Source organism: Balaenoptera musculus, chromosome 7 (assembly GCF_009873245.2).
Source record: "Balaenoptera musculus isolate JJ_BM4_2016_0621 chromosome 7, mBalMus1.pri.v3, whole genome shotgun sequence".
Lineage (NCBI taxonomy): Eukaryota > Metazoa > Chordata > Mammalia > Artiodactyla > Balaenopteridae > Balaenoptera > Balaenoptera musculus.
This window is the reverse complement of record NC_045791.1, coordinates 74345999-74364867: the sequence shown is the minus strand read 5'-3', so window position 1 is coordinate 74364867 and position 18869 is coordinate 74345999. Positions and strand designations below refer to the sequence as shown.

Sequence of the window (18869 nt, the reverse complement as noted above, 5' to 3'; positions counted from 1 at the left end):
AATAAAATTGTATTTTAAGGAATGGTTCTTAATCACTCAGTGTTCATAAACCCTGTTTAAGAGGAACGAGGGCTTCAAATTGGATACAAATTATCTACCGCTGCTACTCTTCAGTGAAATAAGGAAGTTGCCAAATGATATCCCCCAAGTCACAGCAAAGAAGGCAAATGCTCTAATCTGGCCTGTTATTCTCTTTCCTGTGTCGCACACCACACACACCTCAGTGGTCTCTTCTCTACTATTGGCTGAAATACGGCCACAAGATCCCGATCCCTGGACACATGTAAGCGTATTCTCAGGGGTGTATTTTTTACAAGGAATTTTAAGTTTTGTGTTTTTGTTCCAGGGATCATCCCTCCAAAGTATTTAAACATATTCTGACTCATTGAGATCATCAGTTTATAACATTTGTGCTTAAATGTTGCTGTCACCATGAGAAAGATAAAAGGTAAGTTTAATATGTCGATGATGTACTTGTGCCAAGAAAGGGCCCAAAACAAAGATTTCACAGTAGCTTTAATAAAGAAAAATGAGAACTGAGTCATCACCCAGCATCGTGCATTATTTTCATGATGAACTCAAACTAACTTCCGCTATTAGTAGTCAGTGTTAGGGGCTCATTATAGTTCCAGCAAACACCATCATCAGTAACAGTAAATGAGAATTTTATTTGTTTTCTAGTTTTGCTTGTATTTAATGCCTGTTTTTTGTTTTATAAATTTGTTTGGCACTATTGGCATTTAGTTATACATTTGTATATATTTAATATTATAACAAAAATAACGTATCTATGCTAGGAAACATGCCAGAATTTTTTTTCTTTTTATATAAGGAATCTGTTCATTAGTCATATTTGAAAAACACTGCCTAGGAAGGAGATTGTCTTGGCCCTGAGGTCTTCATTTTGCTTGAAAAGAGATTCAGAACACAGAGGGTAAAGGAGATTTTTCCTGCCTTTTTCCCAACTTGCAATGCTGGGGTGCCCAGCTTACCACCTGAGAGAAATCAACACCATACACAATGACTATAGGAAAAGCCAATTCAGACAGTTGGTCTCTTTCTTTACATTGCTCTTAATTTCTCTGTTCCTTTTCTTCTTTTTTTTAAATTGAAGTATAGTTGGTTTACAATGTTGTGTTAGTTTCAGGTATACAGCAAAGTGATTCAGTTATATATATATTCAGTTATAATATATACATATATACACACATATATATATTCTTTTTCAGATTCTTTTCCTTTATAGGTTATTGCAAAATATTCAATATAGTTCCCTGTACTATACAGTAGGTCCTTGTTGGTTATCTATTTTGTATATAGTAGTGTGTATGTGTTAATCCCAAACTCCTAACTTATCCCTTCCCTCCCTTTCCCCTTTGGTAACCGTAAGTTTGTTTTCTATGTCCGTGGGTCTATTTCTGTTTTGTGTATCTCTGTTCCTTTTAAATCTTCAAAATTTTCCTTTTATCTGCTTGCTGCTCCTCAAGCATTTTCTGGCAAGCTTCTGCATTAGGGCCTTTGCACATTCATTCTCTGTGCTCATAACACAGAGACCAACTCAACAACCTTACCCAATTCTTTGCTCCAATGTCACCTTCTGAATGGAGTCTACCCTGCTTTCCTCCTCTGCAGCCTCTAACCTGTTCTGTTTCCCCAAAACACTTACACCTTCCAATACCCTCTCTAACTTGCCTTATGTTTTTTCTTTATTGTCTATCTCTCCCTTCCATCTCCTGCTAGAATGTAAATTCCATGAGGACAAGAGTTTTTTTATTTGTTTAGTTCACTCATGTATCCCAAGGGCTTAGAATTGTTCCTGGCACAAAGTAGGCACTCAGTAAATAATTGTTGAATGAATTTTGTCATTCTACTTTCTCCTTAGTCCAATTCTTCATAAGGGTATAACCTGTGTTTCTTCTTTCCAAAAAGTTTTGAGGATGGGGGTGGAGGTGGCACATTTGTATATATTAGTGGGAAGAAGTTCAGGATACACAGCTCTACATTGTCCTGACATTTTCCACATTAAGTGAGGTATTTTATATTAAATGAAGCATATTTAATAGATATTTAGAGATAGGCTTCCAATCAGGTTAGTTTCCTTTGGACTAATTTGAAATAAGTAATTAAGAAAACAAAACTCATCTACTAAAGCTGGTATTTTAATGCAGGTGAGTTACATTTCAGTAAAATACTTCACATTAGTATTGCACTTGACAATTTGAAAAGCACTTGGGTAAAAACTTTCTTGTATTTTTTTTGACAACCTTGACTAACTGAACAGGTGTTTTCAGTCCTCCTTCACTGAAGTTCCAGAGAAATTAAAGAACTAGCCCCAGATCACAAAAATGATCTTCTAAGACCTGCAGCCTAAGTCTTTGGAGTCCTACCCAGGTGAATACAGTACTCTTTTGCTAGCAGGTTATAGTATCAGCTTATAGGCTATTAGGGGAGAGGGGTGACTAACGATACAGGATCTCAGGAAGGTGTTTTACGGGATGAAACATTCATTTCTCTCTACTGAGATCATATTAAAAGATTTGCTTTAATCCCATTTTCAGTGGTTTATTGAATACTCTTCATTAAGTAACTATAGCTTTTATATTCTGATTAAGTAAATGAGCTGTTATTTCTAAGGCAGAGAAGGCTTTTACATCTTAATGAGATTACATGTGATTTATTGCATATGGGGTACAGAAAAGAAACCAGCCAACAGGTGACTCAGGAGACTTATTGTTAACGTCAGGAAGTTATTAAGAAATACAGAGAAGAATAAAACAGATTAAACACAGGTATTTAGAACAACTGATTAATATTTTATAAAGCATGAAAAAGAAATTAATCAACTGGCAGTTTAGCATTGTGGTTTTTTTTAATCTTAGCTCAGGACATTGTAATGAAGGACTGTAAGAAGTACTAAAGCAGGGTATTTCAAGTGTTGTTTTCACCATTTCACTGTGTAAATACTTATAAATTTGTATTCTCTTGTTGCTTCTTCACAACCCTTAAAAGTAACCCTTATAATAACTCTTCTGTAATTTTACTTGCCAACTTGTGATTTTTTTTTAACACAAAGAAATATATATTAATGATTTTTTTTCAATGTAGCCATTGCCTCCTCTGGCCTGTGAGAGTTGGGACCAAACCTTAATCATTTTTGTCCTGGGATCCAGCACGTATTTGGCCCATGGAAGAGGCTCAACGAATGTTCATCGTCCAGTGAATGAGAAAGCTTCATGAGTAGTCCTGAATGAGATTGTTATTTTTAAATAATCAGAACTTCAGTTGGGGAGATCCAGATTTAATTTCTTTTTGGTTTTGTACAGATAGAAGAGTTAGGAAATATAACATCTGAATCTTGAGTGAGCAGACGCTAAGCCAGTTACTTTGCGTGAGTTACCTCATCTGATCCTCAACAATGTCTTGAAATTGTACAGTTCCCATCCCCATTTTACCAATGAGGATTTTGGAGCACAAAGGTGTAAAATTGTTTGTCCAAAGTCACACAAGCAGTAAGTGATAGAAACAGGACTTGAACACAGGGAATATATTTAACCATTGTACTAAACTGTTTAACCTTTGGCCATCAGATAAAAAGAGAATATAGTTTCCAGTCTCACTTATTAAAGATTTTAAATGAATGGCGTATATACAGTGTGAATGATTAGGTTTGAATGGTTGGAATACTCACCTTCCATTTCACTCCACAACCCACACCAGTCTAGCTCCCAAGTCCAACACAACTGTTTCTGCTCCCACTAAACTCACTGGGGACCTTGTTATTGCCAAATGCAATGACATTTTTCAGGCTTTATCCTTTAATCTTTGCAGGATTTGATGATGTTGATCTTACATTTTCTTTCTTGAAAATAAGTTCATTCTTTCCTAGTTACCTGCCTACATTTATTTCTACTTTTTCCTTTACTGTTTCTTTCACCTTAGATCCTGGTGTTCTCCTAGCCTTTATCCTGTCCCATTTTCTTCTAATTTTGCTCTTGGAACTCTGAGCAATTTCATCCATTCTTATGGCTTCAACTAACGTCCATGCACCTAATTCGCCAATCCTCCTCCTGGTTCTGAGTGCCTTTGCTGTATTTCCAGTGTTGACTTGACATCTTTGCCGGAATGGGTCCAGACTCCTCAAACTCACTAATCTCAAACTGAACTTGCCTCCATCCTTGGTCCTGCAAGCAGCCCACCTCTTCTTTTCTCTAATACTGCTGGTGGCCGTTACTCAACTCGGAAATTTAAGACTTATTCTTAAATTTTTCTTCATTACTTTATCCAGTTAACCTGGTCCTTTCACCTCTTCATCTTACCTATCTCTACCCCGACTGCCTCTCCTTTTATATAGATCCTTGTCATCTTTCCCCGTACTTTCCAGCACTCTGACTGAGGTTCCTGCTGCCAATCTCTTCCTGCTACAGTTCCTCCTCCATACTGCCTCTAGAGTTATCTGTCTTATAAAAATATATAGTTTTATCCCTGATCGTTAAGGTTAAGCTCAGTGAAAAACGTGGAAAATACAGGAAATATAAAGAATAAAGTAAAAATTACTTATAGGCCCGCTACCATCTACAATATAATTCTTTAATATTGAAGCCAGTTACATATTTAAAATACAGCAGGATCATGTCAACTACCCTGGTTTAGGACTGTGGTTGTGAAGCAAGGTGGAAGCGCAGTTTCCCTATGAGTCCACGGTTATAGGTCTCTTTTTAAAGCCAGATTATTTATAAATGAAGGCAAAGCATCTCTTGCTACCAGGCGGAGAACACAGTGCCCCATCACGTGGACAGACTCTCGTTCCATCCTTTAGGGCTTCATCAACTCTCTCTTGACTACAGTGATTTGTAAAATTTGAAAATATCTCTAGTTTCTAATTTTATTTAAAATAGTTGTGTTAAAATATCTTATCATAGAGTCTTTGGCCATATTTGAATAACCATGTAGCAGACACCTTTTTTGAACTAAGTGATTTAGTCACATGGCTCAAAAGTTTCTTTAAATGCAAAGGAAAAAGTCTCCCTTTAACCTCTTCTGCATTTCCAGATTTCTCCTTTCCTCCCAACAGGTAACAATGCTTATTAGTTTCAGGTTTATCCTTTCAGAGTTTCCATATACTGTATATGGGTGGCTATATATTCTAGTGCATGTGTGTATACATATGTATACACATATACATACATACATATATACAGCCAAATGCAAACACATATTTAAAAAACTTTCCCCCTCTTGTGCTATAAAAAGTAGCAAAATAACACCCTTCTACACCTAGATTGTTTTCACTTAATGTATTTTTCTGATTTTCCATGTCAATACATAGAGTCCCATTCTTACATATTTACATACTATTATTGTTGTTGAGATGTAACAATTTATTAACAGGTACACCTGATGGAGATTAAATTTTCTCCAGTTTTCTCCTATTACAAATAAATAATGCTGTGTTGAATACATATATAATGTATAAAATTATATATATGTATATAATTAATGCAATTACTCATTTTTTTCAATTAAGGGAAAATTCACATAGCATAAATTAACCAAAGTGTATAGTAGTTCAGTGGCATTTAGTTATTTATAATTTTATGCAACCACCACATATATCAAGCTCCAAAACATTTTCATCACCCTAAGAGAAAACTCCGCAGCCACTAAGCTGTCATTTCCCAATACCCCTACTCCCAGCTCAGCAACTACCAGTTTGCTTTCTGTCTCTATGGATTAATCTATTCTGGATATTTTATATAAATGGAATCATACAATATATGGCCTTTTAAAAGTGGCTTCATTCACTTAGGATAATGTTTTTGAGTTTCCTTCATGTGGTAGCATCTATCAGTACTTCATTTCTTTTCATGAATGAATAATATTCCATTATATTTTCTGTATATACCACATTATTCATTCACTTGTTGATGGATATTTGGGTTCTTTCAACCTTTTGGCTTCTGTGAGTAATGCTACTATGAACATACATGTACAATTATTTGTTTGAATACCTACTTTCAATTCTTACACACCTGTAAGTGAAATTGCTAGCTCATATGGTATTTCTTTAACTTTCTGAGGAACCTCCAGACTTTTCTACAGCAGGAGTACCATTTTGCATTCTCAGTAATGTATGAGGGCTCCAATTTCTCCATATCCTTGCCAATACTTATTATTATTATAGCCTTCCAAGTAGGTATGAAGTATCTCATTGTGGTTTTGATTTGCGTTTTCCTAATGAATAATGATGTTGAACATCCTTTCATATGCTTCTTGGCCAGTTGTATATCTTCTCTGGAGAAATGTCTATTCAAATCCTTTGCCCATTTTAAAATTAGATTATCTTTTTTGTAGTTGAGTTGTAAGAGTTCTTTATATATTCTGGATACTAGAGTCTTAACAGATACATGATTTGCAGATAAAGTTTTTAATTTTGATGAAGTTCAAATTATCTATTTTTAATTTTATTGCTTGTGCTTTTGTTGCCATTACTAAGATTCCCTTGCCAAATCCAAGGTCACGAAATCATACCCCTGTGTTTTCTTCTAAGAGAAAGGGAGTCCAACTTCGTTCCTTGCAACCTCTGGGAGATAGGAGTCCAACTTCATTTTTTTGCATGTGGAAATCCATTTATCTCAGAACCATTTGTTGAAGAGAATGTTCTTTTCCCATTAGACAGTCTTGGCACCCTTATTGAAAATCAATTGAGCATAAATATATGGGTTTATTTCTATTCTGTTGGTCTGTATGTCTATCCCTGTGCCAGTACCATGCTATTTTGATTACTGTAGCCGTTGTAGTAAATTTCCAATTAAGAAGTATAAGGCCTCCAACTGTGTTCTCTTTCAAGATTGTTTTGGCTGTTTAGGGGCCCTTGCAATTCCAAATGAATTTTAAATCAGTCTTTTCATTTCTTTAAGAAAAGGCAATTGGAATTTTGATAGTGGGTGCATTGAATCTGTAGGTCTTCTTTAATTTTTTTCAGTAATGTTGTATAGATTTCAGTGTACAAGTCTTTCTCCTGCTTGGTTAACTTAATTCTTAGGTATTTTATTCTTTTGGATGCTATTGTAAATGGAATAGCTTTCTCAATTTCCTTTTTGCATGTTTATTGCTAGTGTGTAGAAATACAACTAATTTTTGCATTCTTTAAACTTTGCTGAATTCATTTATTAACTCTCATAGTTTTTTGTGGATTCTTTAGGATTTTCTATATAAGATCATGTCATCTGTGAATAGAGATAGTTTTATTACTTTTTCAATTTGAATGCCTTTTATTTCTCTTTCTTGCCTAATTGCTCTGGCTAGATCTTCCAGTACAGTGTTGAATAGAAGTGGCAAAACCAGACATCCCTGTCTTATTCCTAATCTTAAGGAGAAGGCTTTCAGTCTTTCACCAGTGCATATGATGTTAGCTGTGAGTTTTTCATAAATGCCCTTCTATTCCTAGTTTGTTAAGTATTTTTGTCATAAGGGTTAGACTGTTTCAGATTTTTTTTACTGCATCAATTGAAATGTCTTTCCCCTTTTCATTCTATTAATGTGGTATATTGCATTGATTGAGTTTTGTGTGTTAAACCACTCTTGTATCCCTGAGATAAATCCCATTTGGCCATGGTGTACAATCCTTTTAATATGCTGCTGGGTACAATTTGTGATGCATTTACTGTTATGGGACTTATAATTAATCCTTTGAGAGTGTGATGAATGCTATGGGCTCTCTTTACAGGAAAAATAAAATGTATACATACATATAAAGTTTGCTTACTATTTTATGGATTTTAGCATCTTCAAAAATCTACCTTTAAGGATCCAAGGATTTGAGGTTAAGAAAAGCTTATTTAAGGTATGCTCCTAACCATAAAGGGGATTATTGTGGTTCATTCACTTACCTCTTTTAATCTTAACTCTTAAGGAACTTTATTGTTTTGTCTTGTATAATATTATGTTTAGTTTTATTTCAGCCTAAACTAGTTAAAGAACTAATGTTGGCCATGCCCTGCATTAGGTGGTGCACTCCTGGCAGTTTAGGAAAGCTCACTTCTTTATTTCACTCTAAGCTTCCAAATCATGGTTTACAGAGAGCCTTAGCATAATGACCCTTCCAACCCCAGCTGGGTCTGGTTTCTGGGAAACTTTTGCCCTCCTGGTAGGAGGTAAGTATCTGCTTCCTGACTTCCCAGAATTTCTCTGCTTTTACTTATTTTGACATAAGAAACATTTTCTGCCTATTAATAGACTGGCACCTGTCCCTTTACAATCCCTTACACTATGAGAAACTAGTGACCACCTTGAAAATTCCATTGTTGATTCATTTTTAGTGAGAATTTTGTATGGACATTTAGTTTATTTTTCTTTACTGATTTACAACTTGTTAACAACTAAGGTGCAAAAGCATTGTGAATGAAAATAAAACTTTAATAGAAACTACTGTAATAGCCCACATGGTCAGAAGGGCATGTTATACTTAATTGTTTTTCCAGTAGGAGGGGTGACTTTTGCTGAACCGATTTTTAGAATCAGTGACATGATAACCATGTTATCAGTGAAGTTTGTGGTCACAGAACAGTGTCTGTAAGGGACTCTTGACTTTCCTGAGTATCATGCTCTAAGCATAAATGCTTATTGAAAATGGCAGCTAGTTGAACTGGGAAGTCCAATAGGAAAACCCCTAATTTTCAAAATTAACTTTTTCAGCATTCTGGAAATCATCAGAATGCTTTTAAGTACAGGAGGAGCATTTATTCAAGAAACAGTTGAGTCTCAATTAGAATAGCAGGTTTTGGCTTTATGGTATTTTAACTTACCTTATTTCTATCTCCCTCTCCCCAGCTCCACGGTAGTTTTGAAAACCAAGAGCCTTGTGACCATGGTAGCTTAGAAAATCAACAACTTAATAGCCATGAACACAGGCAAAATGTGTCCCCAGATCCCCCAAAAGCCTCATGCTTAGAGAATTGTCACTACTTGACATGTCTGGCAGCCCCTGGAAAAGCCCCAATCATGGGATTTCTCTTTATTTGACGTGGCTCAGAGCTTGCTCTGTGCAAATAGCCCTATCTCCAAGACATTTGTCAAAAATAATCACTGGCAACTGTTTTGCATCATAGCTGCCTGAGGTGGCAGTACTGCTTGGGGCACACAAAGGGCTGGCCAAAAAAATGTAAAAGGATAATATGCAGGACTTTGAAAAACTTTGATATATTCTAGGGACTCTAGAAGGCCACACACATATGTAGGGCTGTGTTATGCCCAGCAAAGACCTGAGAAGGCTCTCATTTCTCTCATCTCACTGATCTTGAGACTTTGTGCAAGCAGGAAGTGTAAGCTGCAGTGCTCTAAGCTGCTAGAGTGTTGAAGGTGCGATCCATCATACACGTAGAGCCCATTAGCAAAGGCTGGGAGACTTACTGGCCAAAGGCATTTAAACAAATCTGTCCAATTGTTATCTGACCACTAAGCTAACTTAGCATAGACTTCAGTGGCCACCCATGAGAACTGCTTCATCCCTATAAACTTCTAATAAATAGAGACATTTTCTTATACAACTACAATGTCTTTATTCTAATACACAAGTATTATCCAATATTAAAATTGCACTTTCTTAAAAATCAGTTGGTTTGCTTAAAACAAAATTCAGTAAACAATTTATTTATTATGGCACTTTTAATATAGAGCAGTACCTCCTCTTCACTTTTTTAAAAATTGGAGTATAGCATACATACTGAAAAGAAAAGTAATAAGTTTACAGCTTAATTATCTCAAAGTGAACACATTTATGGCAACAGCACTCAGATCAAGAAACCAAGTATTTCCATCACTCTGGAGGTCCCTCTCCTGCCTTTTCCAATCACATCCCTTTTTAAAAATTTTTTTTTATATGGACCATTTTTAAAGTCTTTATTGAATTTTTTACAGTATTGCTGCTGTTTTATGTTACGGTTTTTTGGCTGTGAGGCATGTGGGATCTTGGCTGCCCAACCAGGGATCAAACCTGCACCCCCTGCACTGGAAGGAGAAGTCTTAACCACTGGACCGCCAGGGAAGTCTCCCCAGTCACATCCCTTTTTAAAGGCAACTTAAAGTCTTGACTTCTAACACCATACATTAGTCATGCCTTTTATATTGTTCTTTTTGGGAATTCGCACATATTTAGGAAGGTCCTTATGGTGCCTTAATTCTAAATGTACAGAATAATCAATTTTTACATATGTACACACTCTTATAACTACCACTTAGATCAAGATATAGAACATTCTCAGCACCCCAGAAGTCATCCTCATGTTCCCTTCCAGTTATAATTCCCCTTGGGTTTGACTTGTAAAACTATAGGTTGGTTTTGCCTGCTTTCATACTGTACAAACCAATTATATAGAGTATTTCATTTTTGTCTGGTTTCTTTTTTTAATTTTTGGCTGCATTGGGTCTTCACTGCTGCACGCAGGCTTTCTCTAGTTGCGGCGAGCGGGGGCTGCTCTACGTTGTGGTGCGCATGCTTCTCACTGTGGTGGCTTCTCTTGTTGCGGAGCACAGGCTCTAGGAGCGCGGGCTTCAGTAGTTGTGCCACGCGGGCTCAGTAGTTGTGGCTCGCGGGCTCAGTAGTTGTGGCTCGTGGGCTGTAGAGCGCAGGCTCAGTAGTTGTGGCACACGCACTTAGTTGCTCTGCAGCGTGTGGGATCTTCCTGGACCAGGGCTTGAACCCGTGTCCCCTGCATTGGCAGGCAGATTCTTAACCACTGCACCACAAAAGGGAAGTCCCTTTTGTGTGGTTTCTTTCACTATATTCTCTCCTTGCTCCTCAGGAACAATCTGACTCCTGACCTTGGGCTCTTAACTGCTCTGCTATACTTATGGCAGTCTCACTGACCCACAACCCAAAAAAGGAGGAATGTGTGACTTGCTACTCTCAGAGTAATGAGTGGTAAAGTCATCTGAACACAGAATTAGCAATGGAAACTGTTTTTTAAAGAATTGTAAAAATGCTATGTGAGAATGCATCCAAGTAGACTTGTGCCAACAAAAAATATCCTTCTTCTTCATTTTCTTTCCTTTTTTCTCTTTTGTATTTTATTTGGTTGGTCCACATTTTCTACTTTTGATTTAGTCTTATTGACTTGATCTACTGGCAAGAAATGGGGAGAAAAGCTTATTCTAAGCCCTTTCAGATGTTACAGTTGTTACTGCATGATCAATTTGTAAAATGGAAGCTTTGCCTCATTTGTGAATTAACTATTCCGATGCCATTTAGAAGAATCTACACCAAGATAATTTTTACCAGCTTAGATAGGGAATGCAGTTGTTCCAAGTATATAAACTTAAGCACATAAAGAATTAAAAGTGGCCACAATGTAAGTTTCCTCTTAGGTTATATTTGAGACTCTCTTTCTCTCTCTTCAAGGTTCTAAGAATTTATTCATTGTTTTATCAGGAATGTCCAAGCTACTTCTCCTTGGCACAAACTAAGTGTGTAGCTTCAACCAAGTTGGTTTCCATTTGACTTAGAGGGTAATGTTATTAAAACTTCCTTGGCCTGCTTATGAAATTTGAACATCTTCAAAGAGTAGTTTTTATAGAGTTTGTAACTTTTATGTTTTTTTCCCCTAAAGAATGAAAACTATTTGGATTTATGTTTTGTTGTCAGACTGTTCATATTTACTTGTCAGTATAAGGGGATTATTTAGATGTGGCTTTGTGTCTGTTCCAGTATTAGTATCTCTTCAAATTTTAATTTTAACGGTTGCTCCTAAATACATACATTTGGAGACCAGTAAGTTATAAAGTGCTTCACACTTACGATGTTTGAAGTAAAGTCTGAGGGAAATAAAAACTAGGATAGAGATTCTGTTCTTACTCATTTAATCAAAAACATGTATTGGATGTTTCCCAGAACTGGATAATTTTTGGAATATGAAGATTAATAAAGTATCTTCTATGTCCTTATCTCAGATAACATAGACTGATAGAGGGGATTGGATATGACTGTATCTGCGTGGACCAGATTTTCTAACAGTGGTATAAGAGGACAAGATGAAAAAAAGAGCTTATGTGAAAATATTTTGCATAGTAGCTGATACATAATGGATATATAAGTATTAAAAAATGTCATCTTGATGAAAAATGTAAAACTTGTTTTTCTGGTAGAATTTATTCAGGTTTCTTTAAAGAGAAACTGGAAATGATATTTATGGTCATGAATGTTTACAATGGTTGATTGTACTGTGATTTTTCTGTGTGTGGGGCGTGTGTGCATGTGCTCATGCACACGGGCCTGTGTTTACAGTGGAAGTTGGAGACCCTGAAATAGCCTGGGAATCTGAATTCTTTGGGTATTTATGTTTGATTTAAATTGATGTCATAATTCCATTTGGAGCAGATCTCTTTGAGTTGATGACTATTCAGTACTTGGAGTTTTGAATACAATTTTAAACTCAGATTCAAACTAGTTTTTGTGTGACATCTTTCGCTTCAATTTTTGTTTTTTACAATTCCTTTACCAGATGTATCTTGAGTTTGTATCTTGAGTTTTGTCCCCTGGAGGTGTCCTTATGATGGATGATACTTGTGTTTTTTAGTATCTTGAGACATATGGGTTATTGATAATGTGTGGTTAGCTACAAGGTCACTTTTTTGGCCAACTCCACTTGATAAATAACAACTCCTTTTAAGTGAGTACTTAATAAATCCACACTGTAAGTAATATTTTCAAGTGTCAGGATAGATAGGTTTGCAAGGGAAACTTTATTTTTTTATTTATTACTGTTTCTGTATTTCTCTGTCACACTAAGCCAGATTGAAGCCTCTCTTTTCTGATTATTAAAGTAATGCAAGTTCATTACAAAAAAGGTAGAAAATATGGAAGAATATTAGGAACACTTAAGTCTTCCTGCCAAGCAATAATTACTCTGAACATTTTGGCATATTCCTTTTACAATTTTATTTTTATAAATCTCATACGTATGTTTAAGGTCAATTAAGCTCATGTTATACATATAACTCTGCAGTGCATTTTTCCACTTATTATATCATGACCATTTCCCACGTCATTCAAAATTATCTGGGAACATAGTGTAATGACTACATAATATTCTATAATATGGTTGTGTCATAATTTACCTATTTATCTTTTTTGGACACTTAATCTAGTTTCTAATTATTACAGATCATGACACAATGACCACTGAATTTATATAATCTTTGGTGGCACGTATTTCTTGAACATGCATATTATTTTGCTTATTAAACCATTTTTTCATGTGTAAAATAATCCTTACTTTTCTGGTGTTGCCCCCCCCCACCCCCAACCTTGTACTATTATTCTTTACTGAAGGAAGTTTTTAAATTTAAAGAACAATAGCTTTTTTTTAAGATTGATTGAGTTGTTTAAACATAAACTCTAAAACAGATTAGAAGGTAAAATTACAAATCCTGATGATAACAGTTTATAAGGGAAATGCTTACAGATCCTTAAATATAGCTTTGTAGGGAAGGGCGGCAGTGAATCAAGTTGTAACAATTTGTTCCAGGAAAGGCATTTTGGATGAATGCCATCTATTTTTACAATGATGTCTTATGATTTTAGTTTTATCTACTCCACTTAACCTTCCCCAAAGTGATTGCTGAAGCAAATGTATGTAATACAATAAAAAGAATTAACATAATTATAATTTCTTTAGTTAAAGGCAATTCTTTTTCTCCAACAATGTTACTTGAATTTTAATAAAAGTACTGAATATAAGCCTGGTTGAATCATGTTAGATAACCTAGATCCAAGTGACTTCTGAGGTCAGTTCATCTAGCCAGTTGCCTTCTTGGTGGACTGTCATTAATCTACTTAGTATTCATATTTGTCACAGAAGTAGAATTCTGAAAACTTCTCCAAATAGTCCAATGATTTAGATCTTCTCTATTGAGAATAAAGACAACACTAGAATCTGAGAGCTACTGATAGTGAGTAAATACTCTGTGCCAGGCACACTGTCTCCTTGCTTTATGTAGCTTTACAGTCCTCTCAAAATTATGCTTGTTATACATTGTTATTATCCCCATTTTATTTATTTAAAAAATTTTAAAAAATATTTATTTATTTATTTGGTTGCACCGGTTCTTAGTTACGGCAGGCAGGCTCCTTAGTTGCGGCTTGCCGGCTCCTTTACTTGCGGCACATGCAGGTGCTCCTCAGTTGCAGTTGGTGGGCTCCGTAGTTGTGGCATGCAAACTCTTAGTTGCGGCTCGCATGTGGGATCTAGTTCCCTGACCAGGGATTGAACCTGGGCCCCCTGCATTGGGAGCGCGGAGTCCTAACCACTGTGCCACCAGAGAAGTCCCTATCCCCATTTTATAAATGAGTGAGTTAAAGTTTGTAGAAGTTTACTCATTTGGCCAATGTCACACAGCTAATAGGTGTCCATTTTGGCTGCAGAACCAGTGCTATTCTGTGCTGCCTTCAAGCTGTCAGAGCGTTCTTAGTCATATGAACTGACTAAACTGACTACATGAGAAAATGTCTTAAATTGGATTAAAAAATGTTAAGAAAACATAACGAACAAACTTAGTGTGTGACATAACTTTTAAGCATCACAGAACAAACTTGGATATTTAAAGCTTGGCTTTATTCTCTTTTAAAAAGGAGGCATAATTATTTAGTGGGAAAAAACCCTCATTTTTCATTCTTCCTGGCTAGAAATCTTGGCAGCTAGGAGTGCTGTTGCTATTATTGTGAGTTTGTTTGTTGTGTGTACAGATTCATGCTCCCAGATTCTCCATCCCCACCTTTTATAAACACCATGTTTAACTTGGAAGAGGAAAAAGTTATTTTTGGCAACACTGGTAGAGCAAAAGTAGCAACTGCAGGGGGGCATGAAGGGAAATACTGACCTGAGCCAGGAATTGTAGAAATATGTCTAGCATTTAACTTCAATTCTGTTTAGAATGCAGGTCTCTAACAAGAGAAAGAATTATTATTCAAGGTTTACTAGGAGGCAGGAAAACTGCAAAATGAGATCTGTGTCTGTGTACTTATGACTGAAATAATGTACTGATACTTTGTGCTTCCTATTACTGTTTTCATTGCCAAAAATCATGAAAATCATTAGCTGATAGGGCCCAATGCTAAGATGGCTAGGCTGCTATTTGAGAATAGCCTGAAGCAATAGTTTCGTGTCAACAAAGATTCACAGACAGAGTATAGATATTGTATAGATATAATATCTACACCCTAAAGTGATAAAGTTCATCACTGAATTCTCAAATATTAAAACTCAAGGAGTTCTTTGCAAGTTGAAAGATACACATTTATAATAAGTGAAACAAGGGCTGCTTTTTGCTGTTGAAAGTAAACTTTTAGGAAATTTTACCAAAATGTTATTCTAAGAGGTGGTACGAGCTAAAAAAATGGTTGGTCAGTTCACGTAACACATAGTTTGGTGTATTGCTGACAGATTCAGAGTGAGTTATTACGAGAAGATGAAGACGTTTGTTCAGACAGTCATTCAGTAGATCATTTCTGGCCCCTAACCTTTGGAAATGATATTACAGAAAGCCACTTTTATATCAAACCCTGGGCTAAGAGGCTCCCTGGTCTGACCAAGCATGGCTCATTCTTCCATCTAGAGTATGCCAGAGTTTCTCAGATTACCTATGGTCGTTCAGATACATCACAGACACTGATCTTTCGTTAGTCAGAATAAAAATAAACTATTAGAAGAATGAAATCGAATAAAAAACAAGATCCACAGAATATAAGCCCACATTTTTATTATTAGATTGAACAGACTTAAAATTACTCTGACAAATTTCTGTAAAAGTTTCTAAAGGGCTCAATTTCTGTACTTTTCTCAGGTGATTAACAGCTAGCTTATGGCCCAGTGCTGGCCCATGGCCCATATTTTGAGGAGCACTGTTCTAGATTTAAATACAGACAAAAACTTTTTTTCTCATGTTAGCGTCCCTTCCTGGCTCTTCATTTTTCCTGTACTTTCTTGTCTTTTTCTTACATAGTTTTCCTCTTTTCTTAAGATGGATTGAAAATAATCAACATGAGAATTGTTAGGGTAGGTAACACTGCAAAGGTACAAAGATGCATGTCTCTTTTTGAGTTTTCTACTAAAACGAATTTACAAAATCAAATATGACATTCACATACACACATACCTTAATAAATGGTCTGTTGGATTTTGACACCGGGTCAGTGTCTCTTAAAGTGTGGTTTAAGGACCAACTATATGAGAATTAGCTTGGGTAATTGTTTAAAAATGAAGACTACTAAGACCCATCTTATACCTACTGAATCAGAATTTCTCTGGTTTGCTCTATGAAATTTTGTCTGAATTTTAAACATGAGTCTCACCAGTTGATTCTAATACACAATAGAATTTGAGTTATACTCTTTCAGAGTGTGGGAATCTGTGTGGTTATTCGATTCTGTATCATACACTATGGTGGTATATTATAAATGCCAATTCTGAAATGTCCACTAATGTGAATATTTTGGAATCTCTATATATGTGCTTTCAGCAGAGAATCTCCAGGATATTATTGGGTTCATTGCTATCTCAGACATATACAAAGCCTTATTGGAAAAAGGTATGTTCTCATTTTACAGACAGAAGCAAAGAACACACATACACAAATAAAATAATTGTACATCCTTCTTTATTGTAATGATTTTACAGCCTTCTCATTTTATTTTCAAAGTTCTACATACCTAAAATCTATTCTTAAAATCACCTTGCTTTATATAATATAATTTTATTTGGAATAAAAAGTAGCATAGCTACAGAATCCATTAACCATGTAATTGAACAGTTGTTATGAATTGAATGAGGCATGTGGGATTGTATATAAACCACGTTAATATTTCATTTAAAAACACTTGTCTTTACATTAATCTGGGGTTAATACAAAATTTATTGATAAGGAAAAATATTATATTCTTAGGTGTTAATACCAAATTCACCCATAAGGAAAAATAATATATCCTTAGATATATTATTCAAGATACACGTCAGTCAAATAAAGGAGCCTCTGCTATAGCTGGATCTTTAGTTCAGTAGTGGAAATTACTTAAAAAAAAAAAACACCACCACATTTATTCTTATTTGTGTATTCCTTTCCGAGTTTTTGGCACATTATATCACGTGTGTGTATTTGTCTTTTATTTATTTATTTATTTTTTTATTGGAGTATAATTGCTTTACAATGGTGTGTTAGTTTCTGCTTTATAACAAAGTGAATCAGTTATACATATACATATGTTCCCATATCTCTTCCCTCTTGCATCTCCCTCCCTCCCACCCTCCCTATGTATTTGTCTTTTAGAAATAGAAAAGTGAGGGTCATTTATTCTTGTTTAGGAAAGCAGTAGATCATAATCCTGATATTTTGTCTTGAATGGACAGTGATAAAGGGATTTCCTTATTCACTTAAGGTAAGAAAATCAGTTCTTTGGGGACTTCACTCTCTTCCCAAGCATAATGATAATTTCCCAGGTAAAACTGCAAAACCCTAAGAAAGTAACAGGTCCATACTTGTATTTACTGAACTCAGAGTACCACAAGAATGTTGCTGATGTGAAATTATGCAGGCTGCTGGAAAATTTTCCTCTGGACCTTTCAACCTTGCCATTGTGTGCCCTTGATCAAGTTACTAGACCTCTCCAAACTGTTTCCTCATAATAAGGATAACAAGACCTCTTAGAATTGCTGGGAGAACTCTATCAGTTAATGATTCTGAAATACCGAGCACAGTTCTTGGCATTGGTGAGTGGTAGTAACTGTTGGGGAATTTGTATAGCAGTGGGAAATGTGTGGGTAATCTCTGATGTCATGCAAACTCTGGATTTGAAATTCAGCTGGTTTCCTGCTATGTAATCTTGTGTTAGCAAGTAATTCAATCCATCTATCCCCCATTTTTCTTAATCTGTGAAATGGGGATTGTAGTGACGATTCCGGAAGGTTATTATGAGGATTAAATGAGGGAGTGTGTGCCTGGCACATAGAAGTTTCTTAATAGATGATAGCCATTATTATTTTTATTGAATTTGATTGCATACCACTTTCTAAGCTAAATTTAAAACAAACATATTTCATGTACATGTGTCTACTTGAGTTTAGTTTTGAGCGTCCTCCCCTTGATCTTTTAGCAGCTGTCTCATTTTAAAATTTATTTTCCAAAGCTTTCTGATTTATACACAAACCGATGTGTATTTCCACTGGAAGATTTTGGGAATCCGAAAGCAGAGCGATGATGAAATGAGTATTCATCTGGCTGCTTTACGAACACAATTTCAGAAGAAAAAGCAGGCAATACAAATTGCAGCAGTTAGGCAGACCCTTGCTGCAAGACTTGAGTAATGCATGTGAGTGATGTCAGACTCACAGGCATGCTAAATGCATAAACACAAAGGAAATTCATAATGGGCTTTTCAGGAAGAGGGTTGTTGCTTCCTGATGTGCTAACCTTGATTCTGCTTCGTGTTTTTGGTGCCAGCATAAAGATAGCTGGAGGAGACACTGTTGGAGTTTTCCATTGTCAGTCTGTATTGTAATCTAAGAATTGTGTTTTGCTCTTCTCTACCTTATTCTTAATAAATATTCTGTGAGCTTTGGGGAATAAACTACTTCAGTTAAGTGATGTCTTCAATTTATATGATTAATTCACTCAGCAGCCCCAAATCACAGTTCTACCCACAAGCATCCTTGTTGATCAGTAGATCAGAATGTTGAGAACTGTGATAATCAGTTGGGCTTTCAGAAGGAGAGCTTAAGGAGATGGGGAAAGGGACATTTCCTCTCCCTTATTCTTAAGCTTCCTTTTCTCTCCCTGTACACTGATGCTTAAATTTTCTAGTCTCTTCTGCTTCCATGGCCTCATCC

General features: G+C 35.8%; 1 protein-coding gene and 1 long non-coding RNA gene across 4 annotated transcripts in view; both read left to right on the top strand.

Annotated features, from left to right (window-relative positions):
- Positions 1–18869, top strand: part of HECW2 (HECT, C2 and WW domain containing E3 ubiquitin protein ligase 2) — a 415256-nt gene that overhangs the window by 211185 nt on the left and 185202 nt on the right. The gene's annotated exons all lie outside the window — the stretch shown is intronic.
- Positions 10628–13796, top strand: LOC118897908. Its single transcript, XR_005020570.1, has 3 exons — positions 10628–10762; positions 13472–13475; positions 13785–13796. It is a non-coding gene; the product is annotated as an uncharacterized LOC118897908 (long non-coding RNA).